This window comes from Macaca fascicularis, chromosome 7 (assembly GCF_037993035.2).
Source record: "Macaca fascicularis isolate 582-1 chromosome 7, T2T-MFA8v1.1".
NCBI classification, from domain to species: domain Eukaryota; kingdom Metazoa; phylum Chordata; class Mammalia; order Primates; family Cercopithecidae; genus Macaca; species Macaca fascicularis.
The window spans coordinates 174,957,261-174,969,736 of record NC_088381.1 but is presented as its reverse complement, the minus strand read 5'-3'; the positions used below and the strand labels follow the sequence as shown (position 1 = coordinate 174,969,736).

Here is a 12,476-nt window from a genome sequence, read left to right as displayed (position 1 = left end):
GAAAATGTCAGATATGTGGGCCTAGTGTCAGTGTAGGTGGCACTTCCTGTAAGCTACAAAATAGGAAGAAGGGAAAATGTGCGTTATTGGAATAGTGGATATGGAGTGGGGTGTCATCTGAATGTATCTGGATCTGCTCGTATTCTCAGGTGCAACATTCAACTGCAGCAGCCCATTGAAGAAACACGTCACTCCCCAAACTCCTGTAAGTTTCTGTATTCATTTTGGATCCACTAATGAAGTGAATCCAGAGCTTCGGAGAAGGAGCTTCCTCCTTCATCATATAATCCTTGGTTTGGTTCCCCCTGCAGAGTTCAACAGGTTTAGTAAGGCTAATCACTTGTTTCAAGAAGTGGTGTCAGCAGCATATGGTGTCACTGAAAGAGTATTCTAAACCAGAACAAAGCCATTTCATGTCGGGCTAGAGAAGCTGAGGGTAAATGTTTTGTGAGCCCCAACAGGAACCTCCTTGCAAGGCAAGGGCTGGGCTGGAGAGTCACTCAGGAGCCACACAACACAGGTTCCAGCCCTGGAGCAGGTGCACAGGAGGCTGCTGAGAAGGTTTCCTCTGAAGGACTGAATCTTCCTTTGTCAGAAAAAAAAGCTGAAATACGAGTTCAACAAGTCGCTGATATCTGAACCATTCATACAATTTAAGGCAATGAGAACTATTTTTAAAGTGGGCTTCTGGGATTATTAATATCTTAATAGTGAGAATATGAAGAATAGGGATGGTTTTACTAATTCAATGAATACAGAATTGTGATAGCCACTATATTTCTATGAATAAGAAATTCAGATTTCAGTGTTAAGTAATATTGCCTACATTGTATGAGTGACAGGGCAGTGGTGGATCTTGGAGTGTGGCAGGGGCACTTACCAAGTGAGTCAGAAATCAATATGTAAAAATGAGGATCTATGGATATGAACTAAAGTATGTAAATACTTCATAAAATACTAACAAATGGAGTTCAAAATTAACCCAAAATTATTAAAAACACAAATTCCTTGAGAATTATATTGGGAGCAGTGAGTTCATAAAGAACTCCAAACCACTGTTTCAACTTCTGATTCCTATTGTTCCTGCAATGAGAAAATCAGCTCTAATTACACATCCCAGGGCAAGTCTCTAAACCAAGAGTGCTTCCATTGAAGATCCTGGGGAATCAGACGCAGGGCAGGTGCTAGAGACACTGGATCAGGAGTACCCAGCGGATTTCAGAGGGACCTGCTGGACACTCATATGGGAGATCAGCAGTCACTGTCTCAGATCACCAGTGAGCTGTGCCGGTGCCTGACAGGACCAGAATAGGGCCAACGCCTCTTCTCAGTGTCATGGAGAGGGATGGTTCCAGAAATCTTCCAGGCGGTCTCTACGCTTATAAAATGAAAGTTCACAATGAGGAGCGTGCTCTGAGGGGGCTTATTCTTCAGTGAAAGGACCTCTGTCCACAAACATTCATAAATGGAGCAGGACATGCATTTCATCAAACAGGATTAGGGCTCAGACCATCTGCATCTCACTCTCATAAGGCCAATGTGTCATTTACCTTCCCTTTCTTATCATGGATCAGGCTTTGAGCTACGAAATGTTCTGCCTCATGAATATGCAAATAAGCTGAGATCCACTGAAGTAAATAACCTGATATCCACTGGATGTCTGTGCCCTGAGAGCATCATCCAACAACCAATCCCTCCTCTAGAGAATCCCCTGAGAGCTCAGCTTCTCACCATGCACTGGGCCGGGAGGATCGTTTTTCTGGTGGCAGCAACTACAGGTAAAGGAACACCTATTCCCTGGGATGAGAGGGGAACTCTTTTCAGTCAAAAAGAATTTTATCCACTCTTCTGTGTCCTCTCCACAGGTGCCCACTCCCAGGTGCAGCTGGTGCAGTCTGAGGCAGAGGTGAGGAAGCCTGGGCCTCAGTGAAGGTGTCCTGTAATTTTTCTGGGTTCATCATCACAAGCTACAGTATACACTGGGCGCAACCAGCCCCTGGACAAGGGCTTAAGTGGATGGGATGGAACAACCCCAGCAATGGTAATAGAGCCTACACGCAGAAGTTTAAGGGCAGACTCACTATGACCAGGGACACGTCCAGGAGCACAGCCTACACGGAGTTGAGCAGCCTGAGATCTGAGGACAGGCAACAAAGAATGAAGTAACTTTCTCCATTTACGTATGTTTCCGTTCACATGAGACTTTTCTTTAATTAGTTTCATGTGCAGTCAAGTTTCCCTCCTGACAAGCAAATAATCCAGATGATTCGCTTCTTCCCTTGGCCAAGAAAGATTTCCCTTAAACTTTAGCTCAGTTCAGGCACACACTGTCTCTGAATGGGCATTTACTATCAGTCAATACACACACCTGTCCCCATGTGGACATTTCCCTTGGACAAACACACGCATCCTCATGTTGACTCTTCCCTCAGACAAGCACACCTTTCCTCAGGTGAACTCTTGCTTCAGATAAGCACACGTGCCCCCACATTGAATTTTCCTCAGACAAGCACATATATCGGATACTGAAAAGCTGCATAGTAAAATGAGCTCAGGATAGAGGTAATTATGGACTCCAGCTCTGACAATTTGTAGAAATTGTCATTTTTAAAATTCTAACTGAAGATGTTGCTTTATTGTAGACGACAGGGGCTTACAGCTCTAATTACACAGCCTACAGGCAGGATTCCATTTCCTCTGGGTAAGGTTTATGTTTTTTTACTGTGCTTATTTGTTGATAAACATTGATACTATAAAGATACCCTAACGGGGTCCACATAAGAGAAAAAGAGTAATGGGCAGATCAACCCTGAAAATCCAGTCCCAGGAATCCTTTGACCCTGCCCTACCTGCAATCCAGAGACAGAGACAGGATGAGCCCTGATGAATAGTGCACTCATGTCCCCAGGGAGAAAGACACAGAAATGAGGCCCCTCCCCTGCTGCAAATGGAAAGCAGCTCATTCCCTGTTCCTGCAGGTCCTGGTGAGGAGCCGTCCCACATCTGTGCCCTTCCTCAGTGTCCACACCGTGGGGTCTGTGCTGATCTGGGCTTCCCTTGTCATCACTGTCAATATTCGTATTCCTCATGGATCAGGCCCAGCTGTTGCCTCTCTGTGCAGAAGTCCTCTGTGAAGTTAACTGGTGCAGTAAGACAGAGAAATACTATAGACCAAGAATTCTCACACTTTTCTGCAAAGCCTCTGGATTCACTTTCACTGAAAACAGCATAAGCTTGGTCCAGCAGTCTTCAAGAGAGCAGTTGGTGTGGGTGATAACATAAGTAATTCAAGTGGAAGTTCCCAATGAGACTCTCCTTGAGTACAAAGAAAATTAACATTCCTCTGAGACACTCTTATCAGAAAATCTCTATTAAGACGATTAATCTGAGAGCTCAGGAAAAGTCCCTGCATTACTGTGAGGGACACTGTGGAGGCATCACGCTACCTGACTTCAAACTATACTACAAAGCTACAGTAACCCAAACAGCATGGTACTGGTAACAAAACAGAGATGTGGACCAATGGAACAGAACAGAGTCCTCTGAAATAATATCACACATCTACAACAATATGATCTTTGTCCAAAATGTAAAAAAGGAAAATATTGGGCTAATCAGTGTCACTCTAAGTTTGACAAAGAAGGGAATCCGATTTTGGGAAATGCCAGGAGGGTCCCATCCAGGGCCCCATTCTAAACCAGGGCATTTCCAGCTCAGGACATTCCCTCACCCCTATACAATGTCTCTCTCCCGCCACAGCCAGTAGTGCCCCAGTAGATTTATGCTGCACAAAAGCTGTGAGCCTTCTGCCTGGTGAACCCCTACAAAAGGTCCCAAGAGGAGTCTGTGGACTCTTGCCAACAGGGATGATGGGATTACTTTTAGGAAGGTCTAGTTTAAGTTTAAAGAGGGTACAAAATACATACAGGAGTCATTGATTCAGATTACAAAGGAGAAATTCAAATTGTTATATCTACTTCTGTTCCCTGGAAAGCAGAGCCAGGAGAGCATATAGCACAGCTCCTCATTGTGCCATATGTGGGAATGGAAAAAAGTGAAATTAAATGAACAGGAGGATGTGGAAGTACAAATAAACAAGGCAAAGCAGCTTATTGGGTAAATCAAATTACTGAGAAACATCCTACCTGTGAATAACTATTCAGGGAAAGAAATTTAAAGGTTTCATAGACAGCAGAGTGGACATTTCAATAATTTCTCTATAGTACTGGCCACCCTCATGGCCAATTGAACCCACTCAATTTATCATAGTTGGGGTTGGTAAAGCCCCTAAAGTATATCAAAGTGTTATAGTTTGCATTGTGAAGGGCCCGTTGGACAACCTGGGACTATTCCACCATCATAACTTCTGTATCTATAAATTTATGGGGAAGAGATTTATAACAACAATGGGAGCACAAGTTCTAATTCCAGAACAATTATATAGCCCTCAAAGTCAACATATGATGCATGAAATGGGATATGTCCTTGGTATGGGACTAGAAAAATATTTGAAAGGTTTGAAGGAACTGCTTCAAGCAGAAAGACAAAATTCCCACCAAAGTGGCCATTGTTAAGCCTCCAGAACCTATACCTTTAAAATGGTTAACAGACAAGGCAATTTGGATAGAACAATGGCCGCTAAGTAAAGAGAAACCGGAGGCTTGAGATAAATTAGTTACTGAACAATTAGAAAATGGGCACATAGCTCCAACATTTTCCCCTTGGAATTCTTCATTTTTCCTAATTAAGAAAAAATCAGGTAAATGGAGAATGTTAACTGACTTAAGAGTCATCAATTCAGTTATACAACCTATGGGGGCATTACAGCCAGAATTGCCTTCTCCTGCTATAATTCCAAAAATTTGGCCTTTAATAGTCATAGATTTAAAAGACTGTTTTTTTTACTGTTCCCTTAGCTGAGCAAGACTGTGAATGGTTTGCATTTACAATTCCTGCAGTAAACAACCTGCAGCCTGCTAAGCGTTTTCCTTGTTTTACAGATGGGTCTAGTAATGGTAAAGCTTCTTATTGTGGATCAAAAAGTAAAGTTTTCCAGACGCCCTATATTGCAGCTAAAAAAGCAGCACTTGTTGCTGTAATTGAAGTGTTGACTGCTTTTGATAAGCCTATTAATGTGATTTCTGATTCTTCATGTGTGATTCATTCCACACAGATAATTGAAAATGTTCAGTTACAATTTCATACAGATGAACAACTGATGCCTTTATTTACCCAATTGAAAATAGCAGTTAGAAGTAGAATGTACCATTTTTACATCACTCACGTTAGGGCTCATAGACCTCTTGCAGGACCTTTGACTGAATGGAATCGAATGGCTGATTGCCTAGTTGCTAATGCAATATCTAATGCTAGAAAATTTTACAATTTAGCCCGTGTTAATTCCTCTGGTCTCAAATGCAGATACAGCCTTACCTGGAAAGAAGACAAAAATATGATCCAATGATGCCCAACTTGCCAAATGGTACATTCCTCATCTTTTACAGGAGGAGTTAATCCTCGAAGATTGGAACCTAACTCTCTTTGGCAAATGGATGTCACACATATTCCCTTGTTTGGGAGATTAGCTTAGGTACAGGTATGTGTGGACACCTTTTCTCACATTGTCTGGGCTACATGCCAATCAAAAGAGTCTTCTGCCTGTGTTAAACGTCACCCTTTGCAGTGTTTTGCGGTTATGGGCATTCCAGCTTCTATTAAACAGATAATGCCCCAGGCTATACTAGCCAAGATCTAGCTACATTTTTCTCTATGTGGAATATTAAAAACATTACTGGTATCCCATATAATTCTCAAAACAAGCAATAGTGGAAAGAATAAATCTCTCCCTACAACAACAGTTGCAAAAGCAGAAAGGGGCAGACAGATATATGGAACACCACAGATACAACTGAATTGTGCATTATTAACTTTAAATTTTTTGAGCCTGCCCAAAGGCCAGATGTTATCAGCAGCTGAACAGCATCTGCAGAAACCAGCTGCAAAGGCAGAAGCAGAAAAATTGGTTGGGTGGAGAGATCTGATAACAAAAAGTTGAGAAATAGGTAAAATAATAACTTGCGGTAGAGGTTATGCTTGTGTTTCTCCAGGCCAAAATCAACAGCCAGCTTGGATGGCATCAAGACACCTGAAACCTTATAATGAGCCAGATGCCAAGGAAGAGACTCTGGGAGGATCCTGAGGACCCCTGGTTGCAGCCATGTCGAGGCTGACGCTGAGGAGGACCCCAACTGTCATGAGCAACACTCGTCAAACACACCCACCCACCTGGGGACAGATCAAGAAGCTGTCACAGATGGCAGAAGAAAACCTGAGGAAAGTGGGACAACCAGTTGCAACAAGTAATTTAATGGGAGCTCTGATAGCAGCTATCACCACTGCTGTGAGTATTCCTTCAACAAGGGCTGACACAAAGAACAATTATACTTATTGGGCATATTTATCAATCCTGGCTGGTAATAATGCCTGGACATAATCGCTCTATGACACAGTTACACATGTTTTCTAATCTCAGTGTTTGCCATAATAAATCTGCTCCTATAATTGAGGCATACCACCTTCAAAAACCATTTGTCAACAAAATAGAACCTGACCAGAAATAATGAACGTACTTGTTTAGGAAGATTGCATTGCAGAACAGGCACAGGTGCTGCACAATGATTCCTATGGAATCATTATTAATTGGTCACCTAAGGGAATGTTTAGCTTAAATTGCACCTCTCAGTCTGCATGCCATGGCCACACTGTGTTCAGCTGGTCTCAACAAAACAGTCAGATGGTAGAAATGATAAGAAGTACGGCAAAAGTTCCTATTATCTGGAGCCATGGTGGTATAGTAGCACCTCAACCTCAAATGATATGGCTCGTTGTAGGAACTAAACATAAGGATTTGTGGAAACAATTAATAGCTCCTAATAAGATCAAAATTTGGGAAATAATAAAAAAGCATCTAGAAAGGCACTCTACAAACTTGTCTTTGGATATTGCAACATTAAAGAACAAATATTTACAGCATCCCCGGCACACCTGACCTTAATGACAGGAACTGGAGTGCTTAAAGCAGTTACAGACAAATTAGCAGCTAGTAACCCATTAAAATGGATAAAAACACTTGGAAACTCTGTGATTTCAATGAAAATTGTGCTTTTAATCTGTGTTGTTTGTCTTTGCATAATCTGCAGATGTGGCTCTTGACTCCTGCAAGAAGTAGCTCACTGTGACAAAGCTGCCTTTGCCTTTATTAATTTGCAAATCAAGGAAGGGGGACGTGTTGGGAAGAAGCCTCCCAAAGTAAGGACATAAACTGGCCCTAAAACCTGCCATAAACAAAATCTCTGCAGCACTGTAACATGTTCATGAGGGCCATAAAGCCCATAGTGGAAGGTTGTGGGTTTACTGGAATGAGAGCAAGGAACACCTGACCTGGCCCGCCCAGGACAGAAAACCGCTCAAAGGCATTCTTAAGCCACAAACAATAGCATGAGTGATCTGTGCCTTAAGGACATGCTCCTTCTGCAGTTAACTAGCCCAACCTATTCCTGTAATTCAGCCCATCCCTTCGTTTCCCATAAGGGATACTTTTAGTTAATTGAAAATCTATAGAAACAATGCTAATGACTAACTTACTGTTAAGAAATTCGTGGGTAAATTTCTGTTCGGGGCTCACAGCTCTGAAAGCTGCGAGACCCCTGATTTCCCACTTCACACCTCTATATTTCTGTGTGTGTGCCTTTAATTCCTCTAGTGCCACTGGGTCTCCCCGACTGAGCTAGTCTTGGCAATGCAGATGCCAGGGAGTGCTTATGAAACACCAGGGGGCGCTTAGGATCCACTAAGGAGCACTCAGAACACGAGGGGTTACTCAGAGCCACCAGAGGGTGCTTAGGACACCAGGGGATGCTCAGGACATCAGGGGATGCTCGGAACCACCAGGGGGCGCTCAAGACAGCAGGGGACGATCATAACCACCAGGGGGCGCTCAGGACACTGGGGGATGTTCAGAACCACCAGGGGGCGCCAAGGACACCTGGGGGCGCTGACAACCAGCAGGGGGTGCTCAGGACACCAGGAGGTGCTCAGGACACCAAAGGTCTCTCAGAATCATCAGGGGTCGCTCAGGACACCAAGGGACGATCACAACCACCAGGGGTGCTCAGGAGAGCAGTTCACTCAGGACACAGGAGGCTCTCAGAACCACCAGGGGGCGCTCAGGACTATAAGGCAGTGCTCAGGACACCAGGGTTAGTTCAAGATAGCAGGGAACGCTCAGAACCACCAGGGGGCGCGCAGGACACAAGGGGATGCTCAGGACACCAGGGGACACTCGGCACCACCAGGGGGCGTGCAAGACACAGGGGACGATCATAACCACCAGGGGGCGCCCAGGACACCAGGGGGCGCCCAGGACACCAGGGGGTGCTTAGGACACCAGGGGGCGCTGACAACCAGCAGGGCTTGCTCAGGACACCAGGGGGCGCTCAGGACAATAAGGTAGTGCTCAGGACACCAGTGTTAGCTCAAGATAGCAGGGAACTCTCAGAACCACCAGGGGGCGCGCAGGACACCAGGAAGCTCTCAGAACCACCAGGGGGCGCTCAGGACACCAGGGGGCTCTCAGAACCACAAGGGGGCGCTCAGGGCTGCAGGAGGCTATCAGAACCTCCAGGAGGCGCTCAGGAGTATAAGGCAGTGATCAGGACGCCAGGGTTAGGTGAAAATAGCAGGGAACGCTCAGCCACCAGGGGGCGCTCAGGACAGAAAGGAATGCCCAGGACACCAGGGGACCCTAGGAACCACCAGGGGGCGCTCAAGACAACAGGGGACAATCATAACCATCAGGGAGTGCTCAGGACACTGGGGGATGTTCAGAACCACCAGGGGGCGCCCAGGACACCAAGGGGCGCTGACAACCAGCAGGGCGTGCTCAGGACACCAGGGGACTCTCAGAACCATCAGGGGGCGCTCAGGACACCAAGGGCCGATCATAACCAGCAGGTGTGCCCAGGACAACAGCGCGGTCAGGACACCAGGAGGCTCTCAGAACCACCAGGGGGCGCTCAAGACTATAAGGCAGTGCTCAGGACACCAGTGTTAGCTCAAGATAGCAGGGAATGCTCAGAACCACCAGGGGGCGCTCAGGACACCAGGAGGCTCTCAGAACCACCAGGGGGCGCTCAGGACACTGGGGGATGGATGTTCAGAATCACCAGATCACCAGGGGGCACCCAGGACAGCAAGGGGTGCTGAAAACCAGCAGGGGGTGCTCAGGACACCAGGGGGTGCTCAGGACACCAAGGGTCTCTCAGAACCATCAGGGGGCGCTCAGGACAGCAAGGGGTGATCATAACCACCAGGGGTGCCCAGGACAACAGCACGCTCAGGACACCAGGAGGCTCTCAGAACCACCAGGGGGCGCTCAGGACTATAAGGCAGTGCTCAGGACACCAGGGTTAGCTCAAGATAGCAGGGAACGCTCAGAACCACCAGGGAGCACTCAGGACACAAGGGGACACTCAGGACTTAAGGGTTCTCTTGGGAGGTGGCTCCCTATCAAGTGCTTGGGGATGGTGTGTTTCTTTTATTAGGCCCTGTGATTTCTCACCTGGTGAAACAAAAGTCTTCCCAGGATCTCTTGCCATTTATTTCCTGGAATGCATGTTTCTCTCCTCTACAAAATCTTAACTTAGAACTATAATTCAATTCTTTATATTTTTATAATACTAGCAATAATATCTAAGTAAATTTTAAAATGAAGAAATTGTATATGTTTACTTTAAACTATTTCCACAAACAGATTTCTGTTTTCTGCACTGTGTCAGTCACATAATTTTAAATACTTTTCTAATAATAACTCAGCATATGAATGTGTTGAGTTGATTTTCCTTCCATCTGCTGTTTATGGAGATGAAACATCACTTTAAGGGCTTCTGTCCTCCACTTTGGTGGTTCCTGGAGTTCTGACCCTCAGTCTGTTTCTCTACCTTCCCTTCTTCTGTTCACACTTTTTCTATTCCTCAGTTTCTGCTCAAGGAATCGGCAAGTCCATTTACTTTGTCTCATCCACGTCTGGTGAATCAGTTCCCTTCCCTTCATGATCACTGAAGTCAACCAAGTATGGGAAGGTAATAGTCCTTAGAATATGCTCATCTACCTGCAGAATCCCTGCTCTCCTCACCCTTTTCTAGGGTCCTGCAGACATCACCCCATCCCATCCTCCCCTTCTCTAAATACCCCAGAGTGGGCTCTGCAGTTTCTGCTGACCTCTGTGTGCTCAGCCCTGGGGCTCACTATAGTTTTAATGATAAAGCCCAAATACGTATTGTGTTTGCACACTTTCTGACCACCCTCTAGCAAGCTGCCATTGTGAGTGAACCCTGGGAATGCTGGGGTGACTTTAGTTCTATATTTATGGATATTCTCTACCATCCAGGAATATTGTAAAATAAGCAACATATAGAGTTTATGTTAAAAATTCATGTAAAAAAAATGCAGAATAAAAAACATTATTTAAATTGCAAAACGCTATCTTTTAAATTTAAAACTTAAGATTTTATTTTAATTTAATATTAAATGTTATTTAAATTGGAAAAAGCTGACACGTTTTTCAAAACAATGTTATTTCAACACATTGTGTAATAAAATTTTAATAGAGATGCTTACCTTATGATTAATACATTCCTTTATAATGTATAATGTGTTATTACATGCATTTAAAAAGTACACTGCTAGCAAAAATGAGAAGTAAGCCATAAGAGAATATATAAGGAATACCATTGTATATTTTAATGATACATTTGCCAATAATGGCAGTTACAGTAAGTTTTACTAAAACATACATTTACATATATTTCATAATTTATATTGGAATATGCAGACATTCATAGAATATCATTTGGAACTAAAACCTCAAACTATAAATACAAATAAATTTAAATCAATCAATTAATTAGAATAATATAGAAACAAATGTATGTTGCTTTGGTGTTCAGAAATGTGTTACTTTTGCCTGTGCTTATATATATTTCATTGCTGAGTGTGGGTGTTTTTTTGTGTGTGTGACTATAGTTTTAAAACAGATTACTAACTGATATAGTCACAGAAATCTAAGTTTGTTTTTTTCATGCTAGAAGTTAACAGAAAACTCACAAATGAAAAAAATAGTCCTAGGCCAGGTGCAGTGGCTTACGTCTGTAATCTCACCACTTTGGGAGGCTGAAGTGAGTGCATCACCTGAGGTCAGGAGGTGCATACCAGCCTGGCCAACATGGGGAAACCCCATCTCTAGTTAAAATATAAAAATTACCTGGGCGTGATGGTGGCTGCTTGTAATCCTAGCTACTGGGGAGGCTGAGGCAGGAGAATTCTTGAATCTGGGAGGCAGAGTTTGCAGTGAGCCGAGATCATACCACTGCACTTTAAACTGGGCAACAAGAGCGAAATGCTGTTTAAAAAAAAAATCCAGAGAGCATTTGAAATGCCTGTGGTGTATTCAGGTGTCCTATTAATAATCATTTAAAAAACAAGCTAAAATGTTTTTAAACTTTTATTTTTGGTTCAGGGGTACATGTGCAGGGTTTGTTATATAGGTAAATTGTGAGTTATGTGGGTTTGATATACAGATTGTTTTGCCACTAAGGTAATAAGTATAGTGCCTAATGGGTAGTTTTTCAGTTCTCAACCTTCTCCCATCCTCCACACTTGTGTAGGTCCTGATGTGTGTTGTTTTCTTCTTTATGTCAATATGATTAGCTCCCACATGTGAGAACAGGTGGTATATAGTTTTCTGTTACTCTGTTAATTTGCTTAGGATAATGACCTCCAGATCCAACTACGTTGCTGCAAAGAACGTGTTCTTATTCTTGTTATGACTGTGTTGTATTTCACACTCAAACATACAGAAATCAATGTGTTGGGAAAAAGCCAAGTGTTGGGAAAGAAGCTGAGGCAGGGCTTGCATATCTGACATAATGTCCAGGGTTCAGGGCATAAAACCCCTCGTGGCCTTTGGAATGTGTCTAGACTTGCTGGCTTCTTGGTTCTAGCCCTCCCAGGCTCCTAGATCAATTGTATTCCCATTATCTCAAGTAGCAGAACATGTTCCATATAAATGTTAAACCATCACAGCTGTAGATTGTGTGCTTGCCCTTTCGACCCCTACATTCTCACCACCTGTTTCTTTGTTTGATCACCAATAAATAGTCTGGGCTTCCAGCGCTTGGGCCTTCATAGGCTCCACACTCACGATTGTCTCCTGGTCACACTTTCTCTCTCAAACTGTCTTTTTCTCATTTCTTTGACTCTGTTGGACTTCATAGCCCCAGGACCTGGTGTTGTGCTTGATCACCCCAACATTTCTGACACCCAATGTGGGGCGACAAAGACCCTGGTGAAGGAACGGCAGAGCATGTAAAAGTGGAGGATGCATCATCAAAGGACACCTGATCATGATTAAAACAATC

The 12,476-nt window shown here is 43.9% G+C and overlaps 2 long non-coding RNA genes across 2 annotated transcripts in view; both read left to right on the top strand.

Moving 5' to 3' along the window:
• LOC107126526 (uncharacterized) overlaps positions 1-12,476 on the top strand; it is a 444,698-nt gene that overhangs the window by 94,084 nt on the left and 338,138 nt on the right. The window lies entirely within an intron of this gene.
• Positions 6,187-7,732, top strand: LOC141407346 (uncharacterized). Its single transcript, XR_012416219.1, has 2 exons — positions 6,187-6,400; positions 7,200-7,732. It is a non-coding gene; the product is annotated as an uncharacterized lncRNA (long non-coding RNA).